The sequence below is a fragment of the Ricinus communis genome, chromosome 2 (assembly GCF_019578655.1).
Source record: "Ricinus communis isolate WT05 ecotype wild-type chromosome 2, ASM1957865v1, whole genome shotgun sequence".
NCBI classification, from domain to species: domain Eukaryota; kingdom Viridiplantae; phylum Streptophyta; class Magnoliopsida; order Malpighiales; family Euphorbiaceae; genus Ricinus; species Ricinus communis.
Window position 1 is genome coordinate 13264668 of NC_063257.1, and position 25468 is coordinate 13290135.

General features: G+C 33.8%; 1 long non-coding RNA gene and 1 other non-coding gene across 2 annotated transcripts; one reads left to right on the forward strand and one right to left on the reverse strand.

Moving 5' to 3' along the window:
- Positions 1-392: 392 nt before the first annotated feature.
- On the forward strand, positions 393-1395 carry LOC125369209. Its single transcript, XR_007214848.1, has 2 exons — positions 393-640; positions 842-1395. It is a non-coding gene; the product is annotated as an uncharacterized LOC125369209 (long non-coding RNA).
- A 753-nt stretch (positions 1396-2148) lies between these two features.
- Positions 2149-2251, reverse strand: LOC112535581. The gene has a single exon (XR_003079677.1). It is a non-coding gene; the product is annotated as a small nucleolar RNA snoR100 (small nucleolar RNA).
- Positions 2252-25468: the final 23217 nt, after the last annotated feature.

Genomic DNA, 25468 nt, shown 5'->3' on the forward strand with positions numbered 1-25468 from the left:
TCTATGATCCTATTCTAACGTTTCTTTCTAGCTTGGGAATGGTGGAAGTGACCTTTCTTCCTTAGGGAAGAAAGGTTGCTCATTTTCCCTATTTTTGATGTCTGTGATGATCTGGTTGCCTGTGATGATCCGGTCGAGGCATGACCACAGATCTTTGTCTCCGTTGTTCTTCTTGGAAGTCTGTGGGTTGGTCCTCTGCTGTCTGTGGTCTTGTTCCTCAACAGTCTTCTATAAATGTTTGGCGAGATTCATGGTTAAAAATGGATGGTCAATTTAAAATTCCAACTCTTATAATTCCTGGTCTTGAATATTTGCGACTCAATGATCTTTGGATTCCAAACTCTAGAGAATGGGATGTTGAATTGCTGAATGAACTATTTTTTGGAGGATGATGTGCATAATATTTTGAGACTTCCCGTTGCTACTGCTACAATTTCTGATTGTGTATATCAGAAGAATGGTTTGTATTCTGTTAAATCTGGTTATAGGGTGGCTACGATGACTAGGAGCAGGGGCCAACTGGGTGTGAGCCAGGGTGAATGGTCCAAGATGTGGAGTCTGAACATTCCTCGTGTTAAGCTGTTTCTATAGAAAGCATCCAAAGATGTTTTGCCAGTCAGATCTGCTTTACTTCGACATGGTATTCAATTAGATGAGAGATGTGTTATCTGTGGACAAGATCGGGAAAGTTTATTGCATTTGTTAATTGATTGTCCATTTGCCCAGTCCTGTTTACTGGAGCGTGGAATTCACGTTACTGCCTCAGTTTATGTCTCTTTTGATCAGTTATTTTTTTCGTTGTTCTCTGTTCCTTATTGTTCTAAAATTCCTGAAATTGCAGCCGTTTGATGGAGTATATGGAAGCAAAGAAATTCCCAGCCTGTGGCACTCGTTTCGGTCATCTTCAAGTCGTGCAACTGTAGTTAATGGCATTGCTTTTCAGGACTGGTTTGATTACATCTGGTAAGATGGGACGTCATAGATGGAGTAGACCAAGTTTGGGTTTTGTGAAGTGTAACTCGGACGCATCATTGTTTACTTTGAGTCAAACATTGGGTATTGGTTGTGTTGTAAGGAATCATCAGGGGTTGTTTTTGTGGGGATTTTCTAAGACTTTTTCAGGACTTAAGGTAGCTTATGAAGCTGAAGCAATTGTTCTTCGCCAAGCCATTTTATGGGTTCAATCTCTAGGTTATTCAAAGATGATTCTTGAAATGGATTGCGAACATGTGGTGGATGCTCTTAATTCTTCTTCCTGCGGGATTTCAGACTTTGATATTTTTAATTCATAGTTTTCTGTTCGTTTTGAGTATAGGTAAGCTAATATTGTTACTCACTCCTTAGCACCAGCTTCAGTTGATTATGATAGTCCAACTGTTTGGCATTCCTTCTTCATTGGGCCTGTGCTGATTGCTAATGATTAACAATATTCCTTGTTTTGATTATAAAAAAAAAAAAAAAAAAGAAACTCATAAATATATATATTTTGGTGAAGAAAATTAATGTAGTATAGCTATTTTACTCAAAAGCAGAAGGAAAAAACTATACAAAGCTTTTTTGAATAATCAAAATAAAAAAATCAAAAAAAATTTAAAAACTAGGATTTTGATTATTTATGGAATTAGTAATTCCATTCAAAATAAAATGCTAAAGATATAATGAGACTTAGCTTTAATCGTTATCTAAAATTTTACAATTATTAAACTCAATTTTTTACATATATAAATATAGAAAAATGCCATTGGTCTCAAGTAGAGATAAAAAATACCATTTTTTAATATTAATTTAGATAAAATTATATAAATATAATTAAAATTTGATGAGAAAATCATAAGATTTTTATTGAAAATATTCATAATAATTAATATAATTAATTTAAAGTCTTTTTTTATTAAAATTTTAAATAATAAATAAATCATTATCAAATTAAAAGTAAATGTTTATTTTAACTTGAAATATCTCTATTGAGATACAATTTAAATAGCATTTACATATGAATAAATAACATTATTTACTAAAATTATGGATTAGTTAAAAATAACAATAAAAATCAGTGACATAATCCCCCATACCATATCAGGGCAGTGACACAGTCCCAAACAAAAAACCAGTCAAATAAGATTCAGAATGTTGTTACTTTTAAAAGAAAGATGTGGATCGAAACCAGGCCCCCTCATCAAAGGAGGAATCAGAGGGGGCAGACATGTTGACCCATTCAATTTCTGTGCACATTACCATGCTGCCTTCATTCCTTTTTAATATAATCCAGAGCATCGGCTTATTGTACACAGATGATGTACCATTCAAATTGAATTTACCACATGAAATTTGCTAAACCTAACAGAAAAGAAACGGAGAAGAAGAAAAAAAAAAAGAGAAAATAAATGGGAAACAGAAGACCTGGTGAGAGACTGAGATGCCACTTATACAAGAAGAACAAGAAGAGGGTGTGTGTGCGTCTGTGTGATGCAGACCACAACAGCTCATTTCCTAGCTTATTTATAGACTGAGATAGCCTATGGAGGTATCACAATTAGGGTTTTTTTTGTTGTTCTTTTACCATTTTATTTTCACAATTAGGGTTACTCCTATTTCTGGGCTTCAGCCTATTCAGCTTTTTGAATTAAGTTGACATGGCCCATTACACTAAAAGTGAGCCTGTGTGTATATATAAGAACACTTTGAATGGAGTAAGCAAAAACTAAACTGATATTGAAAAAAAAAAAAAACAAACAAACTGACCAGACTGGATAGATATGGTTTGATGATGATTATTAATTTTTTTAATTTGGTTCTCAGTTTGATTTAAGAATTTTCAAATTGAAATAATTTCGGGTTTGTCTAGTTGTGAGTAAAATTAGATTTTAGTTTATCCGAACTAACTGAAATTATTATTATTATTATTATTATTAAAATTATCAGATTAAAAATCTTAAAGAATATTTATTGATGTAATTAATTTATAATCTGAATAAAAAAAATTTATTGTTATTTACGTAAAATATGAGAATATTTTTAAACTAAATATATAAAAAAAAATAATAAATAGAAAATACAACTCATTATATTTTAATTTTAAAATTGATTTGAGCCGAAATTGTTTTGTTTAGTTTATGATTTTGAATTTTGGTTTCTCAAATTTGGTTTAATTTTGAATTGAATATACCATTTGCTCAGTACCCTTCAGCTTTCACCAATTAAATTAATACTGGATTATATTTGCCCTTTACGCAAAACTTAACAAAAATTGTATATATTTTATCTATAAATTAGTATTATTTATATATTATGATTAAATTTATTATACTTTATGTAATAATTGTATTACTCAATTTTTATCTGTATAATTTCTAACATAAATTAAATAAATAATAGAGCATATAATATTACATATTTTCTATTGATATTAATCTATATATCAAATATAAATATAATAATTATCATAACATATATAAAAGTAGATATCGTGATAATAGAGCCGGTCGATTCTGGTTCCAGCTTGATCCAATTAATTTTTAGAAAATAAAAATTGATTAAAATAAATTTTTTATGAGTTCACATTTGAGGTAATACTATCGGCTCTAGCTAAGACGAAACCGATTTTGATTGGCTTTTAATTTTAAATTGATTTCAGTTTATTTTAACCATTTCAGTTCCATTTATCTGACTTATAAGTTTTTTATTTAAATATTAAAAATTAATATAGATAAATGAGAATCTAAAAGAAATAAAAATATTCATACTTAAATTCTAATTCTATGACAATATAAAATATATATGAATAAATACAATTAATTATTCATAATTAATTAAATTTTAGTAATATAAAATAAAGTAAAAATAAAAAGTTAAATTAAAGTATTGAAGCATAGAAAGAAATAGAAAGAAATAGAAAAAGTTAACGTGATTTGAGAAAAACTTAAATTGCTGCAATACTTTTTTATTAAGATAAAATTTTTCGATATCTTCTTTAAAGTCATTTTGAGATAGAAATTTTTAAATATTATAAAATTATATGATATCTAGATTTTTTTATACAATTAATAAATAAAAAATAATTCATTAGAGAAAGATAAAAAGTAAATAAATATAAATCGTCAATCAAAATTAATAAAAGTAATAAAAAAAGTAATAAAAATTAAAATTTAAAAGTCATTACTCTTAAAATTATAGATTAAAAGAAAAAATTGACACTTTTTAATTTCAGTTTTAATATATATATTAAATTTGATTTGGATAATATATGTTATATTATTTATTAAGTGAAAATTGACACTTTTTAATTATTTTTTCAAGGTAGCTCGTGTTTATTGAAATGCAGTGGTGCACTTCTTTTTTTGTCGCGGGCGGTGAGTTGGTTCAAGTAAGGAATAGTTTTCACAAATGTCCTAAAAACAACTAAAAATATATTTTTATTGCTAAAAGATTTCTTTTTTCAAAAATGCTTATAGTTGTAATTTTATTTCAAAAATATTGTAGCAAAATTTTTGAGTTGGACGACATGTTCAAATGAAAGGAAAATTACAAAAGGTCAATTAATCCAATAACATATTTTCAATTAAAACTCTAAACTAACTTTTTTCCATACCATTTCTAATATTTAAATGGACTAACTTTTTATATGTATACCACGTGACATGTAATATTATATTAATTATATTATTTATTAATTTAATATTATACTATCTATATATTATCTTATATAAATATATATTAACTTTTTTAAATTTGGATAGCATATGAAATAACAAAAATGCTTTCATTATTATAAATAAGAAGCCTTTGTATTTTAATATCAGCGTAAGTAGTGACATCTTATCACTTTATAATGAGAGAGATTTTATCACTTTATAATGAGAGTAAAGAATAATTATTTTAATAAAAGATTTATAGAAATAACCAAAATATTGATAAATTAGAATAGGTTTATATAAAAATATATATAAAATAGTATATGTTATAAAAAATATAACATATTTTTAAAAATATTATGAATCATAAATATTAAGCTACAAATTGACTTTATATGATATTGAATTTATTGAATATAATTTATTATATATATATATATATTATATTTTAAAAAATTAGAAAATAATCATAATTTTTTTTTATAAATGTAGAGTAAAAGGTATGTATTTAGTATCTTTTAATCAAAATTTAAATTTCTTCAATATATTTTACTTTCAAAATTCTTCTTTTCTAGTAGCAATGGATATAATACCAGTCTTTATTCAATATAATGAAATATTTTTAATTTATTTTAATATACATTCATAATATATAATATACTTACTACATTTATGCCCTTAAAAAATGTACAAGCAAAAATTATAGTAAATGGTATATATTATAGATTTGTGTATATGTCTCGTATATATTTAGTATGCATTTGGTATATAATTGATATATGATTTATTTTATATACATGTCAATTATGTCTTAATTTTTTTAAATGTACAGTAAAAGGTGTATGTTATGTATACATTTATAAATATATAGTATATGTTAGCATTTGATATCTAGTTAGAATATACCACATTTTTTGGTATCTAGTAAGTATATATTTAGTATATTTATGGTATCCAATTGGTATAAATTTAGTATACCATTAAAAGAATTGAAATAAAAAATAAATTAAAAAGAATAAATCTTGAAATGTTATGCATGCTAATAAATAAGAAAGGAGGTGGTAGACTATTTTTTAAAGTGCAAGTATACGTTGCATAATAATATTATAAAATGAATGTTTAAATGATACAAAATTTATTAAGTGTAACACTTCTATTTAAAAAATAATAATAATAATAATAAAATAATTTAAATTTTTAATGGGAAAGTTGAGATTATAAGAAAGGGCCTAGAAATATTACAAGGAAGGAGTTATTAGTAAGAATAGTTTATGAAAGATTCTGAACAAGAGAATGAAAAGTTAAAAAGACCAAATGGTTATTTGATAGAAAAAGTCTATTTTCTTTTTATTTGTTGAAGGTAAAGAAAAGAAAGAAAAAAAAAGTATAAAGATACATCGTATAAATGAAAGAAAGAAAAAGTAAAAGACAGTATAGAAAAAATGAAAGTCCTAAATATATGTCCTCTCGACTCATTACATCCATTTGAAGAATGCTTAGAATTCTGTTTCTGATTTTGAGTGGAGTGCCACTCCTAAAACTCACACAAGACTTGTGGAAGTTTATTTCTGACCCGTAGCCGAATTTTCCTTGAGAAGAATTTTCTTAATTGCTAGAGTTTCTTCAATGGATGCCTTTCCAAAAATGGACATGTCATCAGAAAACATCAAGTTTGTGATTGAGGGACAATGTCTAGTCATTTGGAAGCCATTTATACAACTATGCAACTGCTCTCTCTCAAAAATGCGAGGAATCACATCAGCTACAAAAATATACAGGTAGGGGGAAAGTGGATCCCTATACTTGAGGCCCCGAGATGAACATAACCACCCAGAAGGATGTGCATTTACCAGAACTGAGAATTTTACCATTGAGATGCAGGTCATTATGCGGTCCACTCACCACGAACTAAACCTAACTTTTCCAGAGCTCTCTATAGAAATTTCCAGCTTACTCTGTCGTAAGCTTTCTCCATGTCGCGTTTTAGACCCGTTGTGCAAGCCTTTTTTCTGGTTGACGTTTTAAAAGTATGGAATGCCTCATGTGCAACAAGTATATTATTTTGAATTAACATGCTAGGGATGAAAGCAGCTTGACTAGGGGAAATCAGATTGTATAAGTGGGGTTTTAGATAATTTGCCATGGTTTTTTACACAATTTTGTACAGGTAATTACATAGCCCAATTGGCCTGAATTGGCTTACTATTTCTGGTTTTGGAATTTTTGGATTTAGGGCTATAAATGTGTCATTGATATGTTTTGGCAGATAACCCGTGGCAAAAACTTATGCACCATATCAAATATATCTGAGCCAATAATGTCCCAGTATGTCTGAAAGAAAAAAACCTTGATATCCACCGGGACCACGTGCCTTGAGAGCACCCATACTCAGTCGCTTTTACCTCTTCCATGGTTACTGGTCTAGATAGATCCTCTTTGACTTCTCAACTTACCCGGCTTGTAAAGTGTTTGTTCTTATTAACCAAGAAGGGGTTGAATTAGTGAATAGAGAGATAAAGAATTAAAAATTTAGTTGAAAGTCAAAAGAGTATAGAGAATAAGACACAAGAAGTTATTCTAGTTCGGGTGTCAAAAAACTCTACATCTACTCTTCAATTCACAATTGAAATTTACTATACTATCCATCTTTACAAATAGAGTTTTTCAAGTTCACTCTCAACTTAGTATTTTAAGGCTCACACTAGATCTTACATTTTGTGTTTTAGTGGCTAACACACAATCCATATAAGAGTTTTTTCTAAGCTAATCCTTAAACTTTATTCCAAGTGTCTAGGCTAACAGTCAAATCTCACAAAAGCATTCAAACTTTTACGACCACCAAGATTTAAGAAATTAATTATAAGAATGAGAAAAATTGAATACACAATACTTTTTGAGGTTATTGATCAACCATTAATGGCCATTTGATGTGTTTTTTATAGCCTAAAAACCTCAAAGAGCCGTTACACAAGCATTCCCAAAAATCTCCATAGTTTGCTTTAAGACAGTCATTAAATGCACTTGTCAGGATGTAAAATTGCGGCTGTGATTCTTGTTTCGCAGTCGTGAATCTTGAAATGCTTTCAACAGTTATCTAATGTGGCGGCATGGCATTAGCGACTTTCCAATATTACTGTTGACGGTTTCTAACGATTACTTCATACTTCAAGTTTCACAGTCATGCCCACTTGAGGTTCGGTTGCCGTTCTAAGCTTTCCACGCTATTCCTTTCTGCCTTGAAACGTCTACTTTTAGTAGTCGTGCCCATCCTGGTGCGGTCGCGAATTTTAGCTTTTAAAGACTTGAAGTTTCTGCCATGAAAATGTTATTTTTTCGCGGTTGTGATTTTGAAATAACTATACCTGGATTATTCTACGACGTCAACACTTGAAAAATCATTAGATCAAACCTTCAATTTATTTGTTAAGATTAAAATAAGGAATTAAGCTATGTGACAAGGCACTTAGGCTAATAATCTCTCCCTTTTTAATTTTGATAAATAAATTGATAAAAAGAGATAAAAAAAACTTTGAAAATTTTAAAATATTAAGTATTCCCCCTAAGATATGGCTCTCCTCAATTTATGCATATAAGTGTTTACTTATTCTCTCCCCCTTTATCAAATTTTAAAAATGTGAAACAATCAAGGTAACTTATACATAAAAATAAAAATGAGCTAATAATAATAAACATTAATATTAACAAAAATATAAAATTACGAAAGAGATGAGACTTAAGATCAAAAGCAATAAAATAATAAAAAAATAAAACATGAATGCAAATGAGATGAAGGAAGAATGACTTCTAAATATCCTTTGAACCACTTGAATTCTTTTCATTCTCAACCTCCTCCGCACTAGATTTATCATCAGATAGATACCAAGAATTTGAATGGCAAGGAGGGATTCCATGGTGCTTTTACATCTCAATGAGATCTTCATGGACATGTTTGAGAAGCCTATAAAACTTCTTAATTCTCTTAGCTTGTCTAGTCATGAAGATTATCATTTTTTCCCTTAGGGTAATCCTTCCTTGAGGGACACCCATCTCTTATTTAGCCTTTTCCTTTTCATTTTTAGTCTCCTCTACATCTTTCTCTTCTTCATCTTTACCCTCTTCTATATGCAACCTAGCCCTCTTATTTTTCCTTACTTGTTCCATGGAAGAAAAAGCACTTGCCCCAATATTACTTCCAAAGAATCATCACCTTTTTTCTTGAGAAATTTAGAACGAAGAAAGTATTGGATGGTGATGTAATTGGTGCTCATTGGTAAGGGGTGTTTTACGAAGTGAACTTAGTTTAGGAGTTTAAGTAGTTTGCAATCATGGAAACATAAGATGAAACCATGACACAACCACGAGAAGACTTGGAGAGATGGACAAGATGGTCAATGAGGAAGTAAGTGAGTTAGATTGGCTTGTGAACCATACAATAGAGAACGCATAGGTCCTTTTGGGTTATCTTCTCATTACCATCATACCTTCCATTAATGGTTAGTATGATGATCTGTGAAGAGTCCAATGAAGAAGAGATTTGAAGTGTTTGGCATTTGAGTTCTTGTCTAGTTTAGTTTCTATTAAACTTCTTTCCAAAAGGTAACTAGACTTACTTGAAGGTCTCCTAGAGCGATGATGTCATGCTATTAAAAGTTGAAGATTCCCCCAAGTTCACTTCTTATGAGTGAGAACTTTTGCCCAAAGAGATAAAATGTGATGCCAAAATAGCCAAGGTCTCCTCCTCGTCTCTTGCAAACTTTCAGGGAACTCAAAAACTCTAAAATGAGTTCCTTGTGCCCATCCATGCTTGGATATACTAGCTTTTCCATTAGCACATTATTGAGGTGCTTTAGAACATCCTCATATGTACCAAGCTTTCTCAAATACAAGTTGAGAGGGGCCCTTAATGCTTTAAACTTCTTCTTTATAAGGACCTTATATTTGTTCCTTACTTCTTGGTTTATCCACTCCATTCTTATTGGAATATCTAGTGAAAAGACAAGAATGTCGTCATCTAAGGCCTTACCCTTGCCCTTATAGCTTTGAGAAGTGGTCTTTTTAGGAGCCATTTGTGAGAGAATGAGGATGGTATGTGATGTGCGTAAAATACACACATCTAAATGAGGTCTTTAAGATTGATTTTATGAACATTTGTATGTGAATTAGTCTCAACACTCACCTTATACGTATGTTTGTGTGCATTAGGTCCAAAAGAGGTCAAAGGATGAAAAAGGAAAGAATTGGAGCATAATTGGACGTCAAAGCTGCCGAAACGAGCTAAGTATGAGCATGAGGAAGCTAAACATGGCCGTGTTGGTCTCAACACTGGCCGTGTTCTCAACACGGTCACAAACATGGGTCGTGTTACCAACACGGGAACAAACACGGCCGTGTTGGACATCAAAGAAGAAGTAGATTTTAGGGAGCACGGCCACAGAGAGTAACACGGCCAGGAACACCAAACCATCTTGGGAACACGGCCAGGAACACGGCCATGTTGTAGGCGACAGGGGAAGTTAGTTAAAAGAAAAAAAAAGAGGAAGAAAAAGGAGGCTAGGGTTAGAACGTCCCAAACGCTAATTTTTCTCTCCCTAAGGGTTTTCTGAGCTAAAACCAAGGGAAAAGGATACTTGGATCAAGGTTTCAATCAGATTTCCTTGAAGGATCGAAGATTGGCGAGGTTCGTTGATTGATTATCAAATTGAGCAAGAGGAACAAGAATCGATTCAATTGGAGCAAAAGGATTTGGGGCTGTTTACTCTCATCCAAGGGTGTAATCGGGTTTTCTCTACCTTTGCTTATTGTTGTAATTGAATTCTTGTATATTTTGAGAATGAACATGATTAGCTAGATTGATTAAATCCATTGGGATTTCTTCACTATGTTGGCTTGATATTATATTGTTGGATTGTTTGAGTTGGTTTTGTATTCTTCTTGTTTTTAGTATTAATAAAATAATGCATTATTCATGAGACGTTGTGAATTGTGATGTTTAGATTGTTTTATGAGATTGAGAAATCTGTTTGGCAATTGGAATTTTGAATAGCAAGAACTGGTTAATAATTGCTTAGAGATAAGGATAATTAACTAGCCGGATTAAGAATTAACAAAGCTTAATAGAGGCAGATTAAAGCTTAATGCTAATTTAAGAATCAATCGTTAGGAAGAGATTCCAACTTTAGGTTATTAGGTTTAGGAATTCGGTTATCTCGAGAGAGAAACCGAATTCGGTTAAGAATTCGTCCACGGGTAGCATAATTAGACTCACCGATCCTTTATCTTTTATTTGATTGCCAACTAGTTTAGATTCCCTATGGGTTTGTCTTCTTGTCTTGATTATTTCGTTTATCAATCACTCTTGCATCTCCCTTAGGACTTAGCTTGTAGTTATTAGTTAGTTTAGAAATTATTTATCGCTAATTTTAGGTTAATATAATAAAGAACAAAGGAGTAACTCTGGGCTTTCACTTTCCTGAGGAATACGACCTTGATACTCGCCATTAGTGCTAGACTACATCGATAGGTACACTGCTTTAGATTGTAGCTAACACGAGTAGCCACCCATCAAGTTTTTGGCACCGTTGCAAGGGAACTGTTTGAAAACTAGAGTGAACTTTGTATTTTGTTAGTTTAGCCATTTTTTTTCTTCTTTCTTATTATTTTATGATTTTTATTTTTATTTATTTATTTATTTTATTTTATTTGTTCATATTTATTTAGTTTAAGTTTATAATTCAGATAGTGAATGATAAGGAGGTTCAATGCTAAACTCAAACTCTTTGTATGACGCATTGGAAAATGGGATCAGGAACCAAGAGAGTGCTAAAAATTGGGATACCCATGCATCTTTAGAAGCTCGAGTAGAATCGTTTTGGAGGGCTACCGATCAACTCTCCACTCCTATCCTTTCATCTCAAGTTTTTTGTGAATTTTGTTGTGGTTTACATATGAGTAATGATTGTCCATTGTATAGTGATGTTTCTCATTATTCTTATAACTATGAACAGGTGAATTATACGGGAAGTTGGCCAAATGACTCATATGGAAGCACCTACAATCAAGAGTTGAGCATTCATTCACCTTTTGGATGGAGCTTAGATGGCCAAGAACCACCAGAATTTCAGCAGCCTAATCTTGCACCATTAACTCAAGGTGAAGAGTTAGTGTCAGAGGAGCTGATGATGAGGTTTATTGCAAGTCTTGAGGATAGATTCCAACAAACAGAGAGGATACTTGAAGATCAACAAGCCTCAATTAAGAATATAGAGCATCATGTAAGCTTAATCTTCAAGTTACTAGCTGAAGAGCAATTGGGAACTCCATCAAACGCTACTGAATCCGAGGAACACTTGACCGCCATCACTTTGCGTTCAGGTAAGAATTTTTCTGGTTTATCTACTATGTTTGACGATGTACATGCTCAAGGTGACAATTTCTTGAACATGGAGATGGAACCGGGAAAGGAAGAGGCGAATATAATTCCTCCGAAGACTATCACAGGAATGCGATTGATGATCTTTGAGTTGCGCTAGAGGAATTATTGGTAGATTTTCCACAAGTCCCTTCGATGATGGAAGATGAGCATGAGCTATCCAATGAAGAAGTCTTGAAGGAGCTCGAGTTTCTTCTAACAAATGAACCAAGCCAGGGATTGAAGAAAACCATTGACACTCCTAAAGAGATTGCCCAACCATCGATCCTTCCAATTGTTGAAACTCCAGCTTTCAAATTGGAAGAGCCCCTAGAGCATCATGACTACGTTCAATTATACGAGGAACGAGTCTTGCCCATCATACTGGTAGCTTGCTTGATAGTCGAGAAGAGGAAGTCGACGATTATCCCTTTAAGCGGATACTTGAAGCCATTTGCTTGGAATAAGGATGAATGGTCGTCAATCCCCACCGTTTACTTTTCACCATGAGTCCAGCTAAGAAGACTCATCATATCAAAAAGAAGTACTTTTGGGAGGCACCCTAAATTCTATTTTTCAATTTGAATACTTTACCATTGCATTGTGAACTTAGTTGATTAGGTTTTATAGTTGGTTTTTGTTAAGTTTTATTTATGTTGAGTGTATGAGTTGAGGACTTATTGGTTTTGCAGGTGAGAAAGAGTGAGAAAGTGCTGAGAATCGCAACTTTTGCATTATCTGGAGATCAACACGGGCGTGTTCAAGACCGTGTTCATTAATACGGCCCGTGTTCTGATTGAAGAAAATCAAACAAAGATGAACACGTTCACAGAATCTAACACGGGAATTTATGCCCTGCCGTGTCCACAACACGTTCCCGTGTCCAAGACCGTGTCCGTAACACGGGAGTGTTCTCAGAAGTGGTAAGTCAGCACGTTTTAATTCGCTTAACACGACCCGATATCCTGACCGTGTTCATGAACACTGCCCATTTTGGCTAACACAGGCGTGTTCCTCATACTGCCTATATATACCACTTCATTCAAAATATTCAAAAACTTTGCTCTTCCCTTAGTTTGGTAATTATCTCCTCTCTTACTCTATCACTTCTTATTTCTCATCTCAAAGGCTTTGGATATTGCGTTTGTCAAGTAAGTACCCTCCAACTTTGTTTTCCATTATTTTATTTTGATATTAGTTCGAATTTATGTTTTCTTTGTGTTTGAATTTTGTGTTTCAATTTTTTTATTTCCTTATTTTATTATTTGGTGCATGCATTTACATTTATATTTGTGCTTGATTTTCTTTTATTTTCTTTAATGTAGTTTATATACTTAACTTGCTCATATTTTCCATTTTTTTTTCTACCATTATTTACGATTGTGATTAATTCCTTATTTTTCTCTTTATTATTATTGTCGGCCGCTAAACAATAGGCTCTGTCATAAATAGTCGACTCTGTTTATGTCTGTTTTATATTAGCATGTTGGTTTGCCTTGTGATGGATTATGGCAAAGTAAACTCCATATGGATGAATTGCAAATTTAATTGGTTAGCATTGCTTGGCAGTGTTGTGGATTAAATTTTCTTTGCAGGACATTGAGCAGTTTAATTTTATCGAGTTAAATCATTTAGTTTGTTCATTTTATGCCGTTATCTTTGCCGAATTTTGTTGATCCTTAGTACTAAAAGTTTCCTTTCGGGTAGCATGTCCACCGGACGAGGATCGGGGAGTTTATAAGAGGAGGCGGACCGATGGTTCCTCTTCCTCTCGATCATCGCCGGTCTTTTCAACTAGTTCGGGCCAAATTAGACCACCGCAGCCGCCATCGATTCCTACTTTTCCAAGGGCAGCCCACCTTTGAGCGGTAGATATCAATCGATGAGGCACAAAGATTTGGGAAAGGGGCGTAGAGATAGACCGCAGTTGGACTTGCAAACGCAGTCCGCCGATATCTTGAGACGCCCCCATTTCAACATTTCTTTGATATTATTGAACCAACATATGTGGAGTTGATCGGAGTTTGCGGCACTTTCTTTCGCAAAGCCAGCGGTTGGGGACTTCAACAACCGGATGCGATCGATTTCAGGACTAGCAGGCAAACTTTCACGATGAGTGTACAGCGTTTGGGGTACACTTAGGCTTCAGGACCGAGGAGGATGCAACCGGAGAGGTTTATAGTCATTCTATACACACGCTGGTGTATCATATCCGCAGAGATGTGGGCGAGATTTGATGACCGAGGGTTCTGTGCCAACCAGTCCAAGGCATCTAACTTGCCTAAGCTGGATCATTTGCAGTATTTGCATTGCATGCCTAGGACCATCAAGGCTGGGGAGATAAGCGCGTGGTGTAGTTACCTGATCGGGACTGCTTATACGGATGCACCACTCGGCGGTTTGTCGACATGGGGTACTTATTGGCGCGGTCGGTTGGCGATAACTCAAAGAAAGTATTTTTCCGTTTTGGGACTTACATTACTCGGCTAGGAGCTTAGGAGTTTTGGAGGAAGCGATACCACATTTGACAGAGCTGGGGTGATGGAGACGTTGGGACTTCCCCGGATGGTTAGTATGAGGATGGTGACTCATGTGCGGTCCCGCTAGGACCGGAGTATAGGCGAGGAATGCTCTGGACAGACTCCAGAGGAGCGACACCCTTGCTTGAGCCCATGGTGGTACAGGATGTCCTACCTTCTTACGATATTCGAGTCTTCCTCCGGACTGGTCTACTTGACTCCTTCAGGGTCTTCTTCATTTGTTTTAGGAGTCTCCCCAATTGAGTTTAGAGAGTCAGCTTAGAGTGCGAGAGGTTGGCACAGGGAGCGGCAGACATTTCATTCGACAAGAGGTTTTCACAGACCTTTACAGTCGTCGAGTTTGAGCCAGATGATGGCTCGGTTTGAGAGGGCTATACTTTAAGCCCTGATTGAGCAGGGAGGTAGGTTAGAGGCCTCTATGGCCAATGACATGTTTGATGATATTTTTGCTCGACTTTGCACGCACTCGTCCACGAGCCGGGTTCTAGAAGCGAGCCATTTTGACATCCCTCTAGCGGATGATCCACGGCCCTCCCTCTCCCGACCGAGCACCCTTCAACACAGCTGACTGACGAGCCTCCTATTGACGGCCTCCTGCTGATCCACCAGCTCCCGTGACACACTACTCCGATTCTCAGAGGCCACCCTCCACCGCGGCCTGCTGGCGCCACATATACCGATGCACCTCTTTTCACTCCGGAGCCATAATCGGTATGATGGTTTCTTTTCCTTTTCATTTCATATATTTTGTACACTGAGGACATTGTGTCCTTCAAGTGTGGGGTGGTGATATCAATATATACTTACTTTCATGTTCTATTATTTTGTATATGAAATTCAGATCCTTTTCTAGTGTATATATCACATTTCATTTATTCCATCTCAGTTATTTGTTTATTCTTTGTGCAATTTTTTGTAAAATTTTGAAAAATTTTCACTTTGTTTCGATGCTCTTACTGTTGACTGGCTTTTGAAATCCTGTCTATGTCCATGTGATCGGGTAAAACCGATAGTGTTGAGTCTTGCGGAAGAATGTAAGATAATTAGTTTGAGTTCTCCACTAAGTTGCTTTGGTTTATTTAATTCTGTTTTGATGAATTTTATTTGGAACCTACTCAAAAAGCACACTTGTGAGAAATTGAGCCTAAATTGTAAGCATACACGTTATATGCTTTTATTTATTTCTTGTTGAGAGTGCCAATTACTGTTTTTACTTTTAGAACTTGCTCGGTAATGCTTATGAGGGCCATAAGGAGAGTTTAACACTTTGGTATGATAGAGGCACTTAGGTTTTTCATTCTAGCCAAATAGCCTTCACTCGTTTATTGATTCTGTATATAACCCTTTCTTTCACCATTTTTTATCATATTTTATTACCACTTAGTTCTATTCTGCTTTGGGTTATGATTTTGCACATAAGTTGTTTTTATTGGGAACTTTTGTCTTGGGAATAGCTTTGGAATCTTATAGTAGCTTACTTCAATCCAAAAAGAAATTCACTCTATTATGTGAATGTTCTTCCCTTATGAAAAAAAAAAGAAAAAAAGAAAAAAAAAGAAAGAAGAAAAATATATATATAAAAAAAAAAGAATAAGAGGGAAAGGTGATGAAAAGAAAAAAAGTAAGTGAGCTAAACATTTTGACTTGATTCCTATTTCCCACCTTGGACTACTATCCATTGTTTACCCCTTGTGATCATTGTGACTTGTGTGCATGTCATGTATTTCATTGCAGAACACCATAGGTTCAACTCTGACCAAATTTACCTACCGTTACCTAATCCCCATTACAACCTTTATAAAGACCTCTTGACATGGTTGTTGACTCTCCATAAGTGGTAGGAGTAGGATTTAAGAGCAAGCATATAGTAAGTAAGGCAGTAGTTGATGCATTGAGCGATTAAACACTACCCTTTAAACACTTTGAGTGATTTAGAGTGAATCTGGTGAGGAGTTGGTTCTAAATAATGTTGTTGAGATAGTATTTTGTGAATCAATAGCATCTTGGTTGTGATACTTGAATTGATTGCTTTGTTTCTTTTTGTTTGACTTACAATTGTTAAGGATATGTGCAGGAGCTCTCTAGTTTATCTATCAGTTTAAGTGTTGTTTCTTAGTGGTTTATTTTCCTTATTTTACTTTTGGATTGCTTGAGGACAAGCAATGAGCTAAGTGTGGGGTTATTTGATGTGCGTAAAATACACACATCTAAATGAGGTCTTTAAGATTGATTTTATGGACATTTGGATGTGAATTGGTCTCAACACTCACCTTATACGTATGTTTGTGTGCATTAGGTCCAAAAGAGGTCAAAGGATGAAAAAGGAAAGAATTGGAGCATAATTGGATGTCAAAGCTGCCAAAACGAGCTAAGTATGAGCATGAGGAAGCTGAATATGGCCGTGTTGGCATCAACACTGCCTGTGTTCTCAACACGGTCACAAACATGGGCCGTGTTACCAACACGGGAACAAACACGGCCGTGTTGGACATCAAAGAAGAAGTAGATTTTAGGGAGCATGGCCACAGAGAGTAACACGGCCAGGAACACCATCAAGTGTTGGGAACTGACGGCTAAACACTGACCGTGTTGTGCGCATAGGAAGTTAGTTAAAAGAAAAAAAAAAGAGGAAGAAAAAGGAGGCTAGGGTTAGAACGTCCCAAACGCTAATTTTTCTCTCCCTAAGGGTTTTCTGAGCTGAAACCAAGGGAAAAGGAGACTTGGATCAAGCTTTTAATCAGATTTCCTTAAAGGATCGAAGATTGGGCGAGGTTCATCAATTGATTATCAAATCGAGCAAGAGGAACAAGAATCGATTCAATTGGAGCAAAAGGATTTGGGGCTGTTTACTCTCATCCAATGGTGTAATCGGGTTTTCTCTACCTTTGCTTATTGTTGTAATTGAATTCTTGTATATTTTTAGAATGAACATGATTAGCTAGATTGATTAAATCCATTGGGATTTCTTCACTATGTTGGCTTGATATTATATTGTTGGATTGTTTGAGTTGGTTTTGTATTCTTCTTGTTTTCAGTATTAATAAAATAATGCATTATTCATAAGACGTTGTGAATTGTGATGTTTAGATTGTCTTATGAGATTGAGAAATCCGTTTGGCAATTGGAATTTTGAATAGCAAGAACTGGTTAATAATCGCTTAGAGATAAGGATAATTAACTAGCCGGATTAAGAATTAACAAAGCTTAATAGAGGCGGATTAAAGCCTAATGCTAATTTAAGAATCAATCGTTAGGAAGAGATTCCAACTTTAGGTTATTAGGTTTAGGAATTCGGTTATCTCGAGGGAGAAATCGAATTCGGTTAAGAATTCGTCCATGGGTAGCATAATTAGACTCACCGATCCTTTATCTTTTGTTTGATTGCCAACTAGTTTAGATTCCCTTTGGGTTTGTCTTCTTGTCTTGATTATTTCGTTTATCAATCACTCTTGCATCTCCCTTAGGACTTAGCTTGTAGTTATTAGTTAGTTTAGAAATTATTTATCGCTAATTTTAGGTTAATATAACAAAGAACAAAGGAGTAACTCTGGGTTTTCACTTTCTCGAGGAATACGACCTTGATACTCGCCATTAGAGCTAGACTACATCGATAGGTACACTGCCTTAGATTGTAGCTAACACGAGTAGCCACCCATCAAGTTTTTGCTTAGAAGAAGAGAGAATTTTGCTTAAAAGAGAATATAGTTGTTAAAGTGTGTAATGATGTTTAGGGGGTATTTATACGTAAATAATAGTATAAAACAGTAAAATTTCATTTAAGAGGTGTAACTCAAAAACTGTTAAAAATAGCGGTAAATTTTTTATAAAAATTGTGCAATTCGCAACCGCGATCATAAAATGCGACCTCGAGTTTAAATTCCTATTAAAATGGCTAGTTTGACCAGCTTCACAATCGCGATTGCTAGGGTTGTGACCATGAAAATTGGCAGAAATGTCACAAAAGCAAGGCTTCAATTTTTTCCAGTTTCGCAATCGAGACAATGCATCGCAACAATGATTTTTAAAATTTTAATAAGGATTAAAATAATTTAAAAATAAATGTTCTCATATTTAGTCCCATATCATATGCAATTCAAGTTGATTTATGAATGGATGGATTAACAACAAAAATCATCACATTGATCCATGTTTAAATCCATTAAACAACTTTCACAATTGAACAATCAAACAAAGCATAATTAATCAAGGCAGTTTCCATCAAACATACCTAGTTCTCTTTTAATAAGATTCAATCTATTTTCACTAAGAGGTTTGGTAAAATGTCAGCCAGTTGATTATTTATATCATGACCTGATCTGTGGATCCGTGACCGGCGCTAGGGAATGGGTAGGCTTAAGAACACTGAAACCCGTAGCAAGCCTAACTAATCAATATTTCAAATAAACATACATATATATACATACTACTCAAGTATACCAATAATTCATTCGCATAATCAAAATATAATTAAATCAATCTATCAGCATGATCGCTTAATATATTTTCATAGTTTTAACATACCAAAATAAAATATTTAAGCTTTGGAATCACTACTGCGGAGAGTCTAGATTTTTAATAGTCATATATAAAAATAAATTCAATTACATTAAGCTCGAAGAAGAAGAAAGTCGGGCTGCCAAGGAAAAGAACTACGGAAGCCCTAGTTAACATTTGAAAAATTAAATTGAGACTGTCAATCTCAAGAGTAAGTTAAAATGATATAATCCAAAAATAAATACAACCATCCAAGTAAGATACTTATTTAAATAGTATTAAACATTATATAATAAAACACAATGTCATGTCATAGTTCAAAACATATAATTTTAACATGTATAGGGCGAGTACCTCAGTAGAACCCTAAACTCCAATTCTATAAGCCTTCGGCTCTCCTATTCCAATAAGACTGGTGCCTAGAGAGCAAAGCTTGACCAAGATTCTTAAATCTAGTATAGTCACTTAAGTACTAAAACAGCCGGCGATGAGAGAGGAATGCTCGATTAAGGATCTTTCCTGTGGCAATTTAAAATTCTATAAGTCCAGAGAGCTATGCTCGACCAGGACACATCACAAACAATCCCCCTATTACATGTCTCTGATTTAAACCGGTGCACATAGTCCTGATGCAATCCATCATGTGTCAATGTTCTACTGTTGTCTCATCCCGAGCCATGTTTTAAAATTAACATCAATAACGTTAAAGTAACATGATACATAAACCTTCATAATACTATTCAATCTAACATTAAATACTAAAATTAAATAACATTAGTTATAAAGGGTATAAATTAATAATGCAATATTTATAATAATAATAATCATAATAATCATAGTAATAATAATAAATGTAATGACAAAAAATAAATAATAGTACTACTAATATTAAAAGTAATGAAAATAAAATGTAATGATACTCGTACTACTAATAATAGTCATAATAATTATTAATCAAATAAAATTTTGTTTAAATCTGGATATGACACGTACAGTAGATTATATGACTTTAACTCACAGCCTACGTGTTTAGCTATCTCGCCTCCTACACCCTCGGTAAGTGTAGGAGGAATGACGGATTATCTATTCACAAAAATAATTAAGATAATTAAGTTAATAAGATATTTCATAATTTGTCTTAGGCCTAGATTACTAGATTAGAGTACCTAAAGAAATCCCGACTAGTCCCGACTAGTCCCGACTCGAGAACTCTATAAAAAGTTTGGCAAAATTTCTCCTAAAATACGGACGTTTACCCCTATAAAACGGGTCTAGAATCTGTCAAAAACAGTTCTAATATTCATTAATTATTTAACGGAAGTCAAGCCACCAAAGTTGCATTATCTTTTCGAATCACAAATATTAATTAACAAACAGGCACAATTATTTATTTTAAAACCAACTCTCAATTACTTTCTCAAAATTTTAATTTCTATCTAAAAGACACCCGTATAATCAGCATCAGAGAAGCCCACTATGTCAAATGAAGTAAAGTATCCTAGGGATACTAAAGACCTAGATGCACGGTTCCTTGCAAGTACTTTAAAATTCTCTTAATGACATGCAAATCAGACTCTCTAGGACTAGATTGAAAACGAGCACATATACAAGCACTAAACATAATATCGGGTCTAGCAACCATGAGATAGAGTAGAGATTCGATCATACCTCTATATTTTTTCTCATCAATAGGCTTGTCCTTCTCTTCTTTGTCCAATTTAGATGATGTACTTATTGGTTCTTGGCAATCTTGCATCCTTCCATTCCAAACTTCTTGAGAAGTTCCCTTGTGTATTTGGATTGGTTGATGAAGATACCATCCTTGCATTGTTTGATTTTCAATCCTAGAAAGAACTTGAGCTCACTCATCATGCTCATCTCAAATTCCCTAGTCATGTACTTAGAAAATTCCTCACACAAGGATTTTTTAGTAGCACTAAATACTATATCATCAACATGAATCTGAACAACTAAAATGACATGCTTATGTTTTTTACAAAGGGTGTTATATCAACCTTCCTTTTTGTAAAACCATTTTGCAACAAAAAGGAGCTAAGCCTTTCATACCAAGCTCTAGGAGCTTGTTTTAATCCATATAATGCCTTAGTTAATTTGAATACATGGTTTGGAAATTCATGATACTCAAAACTGGGAAATTGTTCAACATACACTTCTTCTTCTATAAAACCATTTAAAAATACACTTTTAACATCCATTTGAAAGAGTTTAAAGTTCATGTGACATGCATATGCTAGTAATATCCTAATGGCTTCTAATCTTACTACAGGAAAAAAGGTTTCATCATTATCAATGCCCTCCTCTTGGTTATGTCTTTGGCAATTAATCGAGCTTTATTTCTAGTAATAGAGCCTTGCTCATCTAACTTGTTCCTATACACCCCCTTACAACCTATAATAGGATGATCTTTGGGTCTAGGGATAAGTTTCCAAACTTGATTTCTCTCAAATTGGTTGAGTTCCTCTTGCATGATATCTTGTTGTTGATATCAACAAGCTCATAGTGCTTGCCAACTTTCAAAGGTTGTTGATTATGGTGAGAAGCCGATTGGTCATATCAGTGATGCTCTTATTAGACTTCATGTTGAAAAGTTCATACTTCATCACAAGTAGTTGGATCTTCTTGGATTTGACTTGTCTTGTGCCTTCATGGTAGTTCTCCAAAATCTTCCATATCTTATAGGTAGTTGGAAGATGTTGAATCCTTTCGCATCCCTCTCTAGAGAGTGAGCTAAGGAGGATGACCATAGCTCTTTTATTTTTTTCATTTGCCTTTCTATGAGCATCCACCCACTCATTTCTATTAAGAGGGATGTCTATGTCATCTTGTTTGGTTGGGGGTTTCCACTCCTTTCTCATATAATCCCAAACATCCACCATATCGCTATCCATATAGATCTCTATCTTGTACTTCCGATGGGCATAATCGAACCCATCAAAGTATAGGTTAAAATGGTGGATGCGCTCATTGGCCATCTTGATCTTTGACTCTTGCACTTAAGCTTGAGAAAGAGTACTAAGATCTGATACCACTTGTTTGCCCTTATGAACTAAGAAGGGAGTTGAATTAGTGAATAGAGAGAGATAGGAGATTAAGAATTTAGTTTAAGAGAACATGAAAAAAGTATAGAGAATAAAATACAAGAAGTTATAGTGGTTCGGGTGTTAACAAACCCTATGTCCACTCCTCAATTCATAATTGAAAATTCATTATATTATCTATCTTAACAAATTGAGTTTTTTAAGCACACTCACACTTTAGTATTTTAGGGCTCACACTAAACTTTATCTTAAGTGTTGAGGCCAACACTCAAACCTCACAAGAGCATTCAAGCTCTTACAACAACCAAGATTTAAGAAATTAATTGCAAGAATGAGAAAAATTGAATGCACAATAGTGTGGACTTTTGGAGGTTATTAATAACCATTAATGACCATTTGATGTGGTTTTTATAGCTTAAGAACCTCAAAGAGTCGTTACACAAGTATTTGCAAAAATCTTTATAGTTTGATTTAAGAAAGTGCATTAAATGCACTTATTAGGATGAAAAATCGCGGTCATGATCCTTGCTTCACGATTGCGAATCTTGAATGCATCCAACTGTTATCTAACATGGTGGCATGGCATTGGCAGCTTTCTAATATTACTGTTAGCTGTTCCTAATAGTGACTTTAGATTTCAAGTTTCGTGGTCACATCCACTTGATGTGCGGTCGTGATTCTGAGCTTTCTATGCCATTCCTTTTTGCCTTGAAACTTCTACTTTTCATGGTCACATCCATCCTACTGCGATCACGATTTATAGCTTTTGAACACTTGGAGTTTTTGCCATGAAAGTTTTATTTTTCTCAGTCGCGCTCTCTTGGTGTGATTGTGATTTTGAAGTAACTATCCCTAGATTATTCTACAACATCAACACTTGAAAGATCATTAGATCAAACCTTTAATTTATTTGTTAAGATCAAGTAAGGGATTAAGCCATGTGACAAGGCACTTAGGCTAACATAAAGCACTTCAAGATGTTATTAAACCCTAAGATTTTTCTCCCTTTTGAACTGCTTTTTGAAATGCTTTTAATTAGTTTAATGATCTCTCCTTTATATTCCTTCCAATTACCCTCTGTATCTTTTATCCTGGCCAAGTAATTCATTTATCTTCTTTAAATTACAGTGGAATGAAAAAATCTGGTATTCTTATCAGTCGCATTGATCCATTAAACACGAGCTCTTTGATGCCAATAAATCTCCTTTTCTTTCCATAATTATGCTACCTCCAAAAGTAACTCTTTCTTCTCACTTTTGTTATCCTTTATCAACGGACCACTATTGATGCTTTCAATTCTTTCTATAAGTTGCTTGATTCGAATTTTATTGTAACTCATTCCACCAAAAACGCACGGAATGGCGTTTGAAGCTTCTTCCGCTCTTTCTCCGCCGTCCACTGCCATGGAGTAGTAATGACCGATGGCATATAAAGGGCCGACGGCCGCGCCTCTCCCTTTCTCTCCTCTCCTTCCCCGATGCCTTCTCCTTTTCTTTCTTCTTTCTTTTCCTTGCTCTCCTTATCAGCATTTAGCCCCTGAACTTTTCTTCATTACCATTTGGTCCCTCAACTTTTTTAATTACTGTCAATTTCATCCTGCAGAAATTCCAATTAACCCCTAAACTTTTCTTTAGCTTTTCAATTAAGTCCTTAACTATTTTATTTGGGCCATAATAGAATTATTAAAAATACATAATTACATATTTACCCTTGCTTTGAAATTAAAATTACTAAAAAGCCCTTGCTGAAAATATTTAATTACAAAAATACCAAACTTATAAATTTTTATTAAAACCCCATATTAATAAAATTATACTTTTAATCCTTATTCCAAATTAATTTTTCAATTTAATCCTAACAAACAATTAATTTAATTAACCAATTTGCTAAATATTTTCCAACTAAAATCTAATACCATTAGCTAATTAGAATGCCCTTTTTCCAGTAATTCTTTTATAAATTATCCTTTACAACTTCTTCCATAATTCTCCAATATATAATTTTATTTATATATATGCATTTGGGGGAAAATTTCGAATAACCGAAAATATAATTTATTTCTCAAAAAATTTACTTAATTAATTTCTTAACAATCAAACTAATTGGATATGGAAAATAACTCATTTATTTATCTAGTATTAAAATTTTCATTAAATCATTCCAAATTAAACCAAATAAAAAAATAAATTAATTTAAATAAAAAAATCATTTATTAATTATTATCAATATTATCATTATTAAAGGAAAATTGCAGGTATTACATTCTCCCCCCTTAAGAAAAATTCGTCCTCGAATTTAAAAGAAAAAGGGGCTCACACTACGACTGAAACTAATGAGAATAGGAATCTCTCATCTCTAGCTCGGCTTCTCGAGTACTTTCCTCGGCAGAAATTTCAACCACAAGACTCATCGATAAAACTCTTGAGCAAAAATGGCAAACCTGAGAATCCGCGATCCTGACTAATTGCTCCTCGAAAGTCAAATCTTCACTTACTTCCATACGCCGAGGTTCCAACACGAGCAAAGGATCAAAAATACACTTCCTCAACACAGGTCTATGAGCTACCAGATTGACTTGCGAGAAATTATTTGGCGGTGAGTCCAACTTGCATGCCACCTCACCAATCCTATCGATAATTCCAAGGGTTCCACGCAAGAAGCGCTAACTTGCCTTCCTTACCAAACCCCATCACCTTTTGCACATGAAACGCCTTAGGATTACATACTCTCTAATACAAATCTCCACGTGCTCCCACTTCGGGTTCGCATAACTCTTCTGCTTTCTGAAAGCTGACTTCAGCCGCTTGCGAGAAAAAGAATCTTCTCTGAAAGACTTGGACCAACTCGTGTCCCTTGCACGTACAGAAAATCCTTAACATCCAGATCACATCATCCATCTGGTTGCGATAACTGATACAAAACCATACCATCCTAACATAAATTGCCTCTTCGACTGGAATCCAGAAGTCTCCTCTATAATCCAACATGGGGCCTACTGTGCCACATATTCATTCTCACAGCAACTCAGCTTGTCATCCAGAGAATCCTAAGCAACACAATTTACCTTGAAAGATTTACTTATTATTATCTCTATAACCATCATTCATAAAAATTATTATTATCTTGAAAAATACTTTTACAAAATCGTAAAATCTCTAGCCATTTTCTTTATATAAATTTTTTACAATATCGTGCACTAGGATGATGATGCCCCCTATCACCAAGGGTTGCAATGCATGATGTATGATGCATGCCCTAAAATGAGTATGGAATTGTGCATGCCTAATAATGAAATGCCATAATGATTTCTTACGGGACTGGACGCAATATTGAATT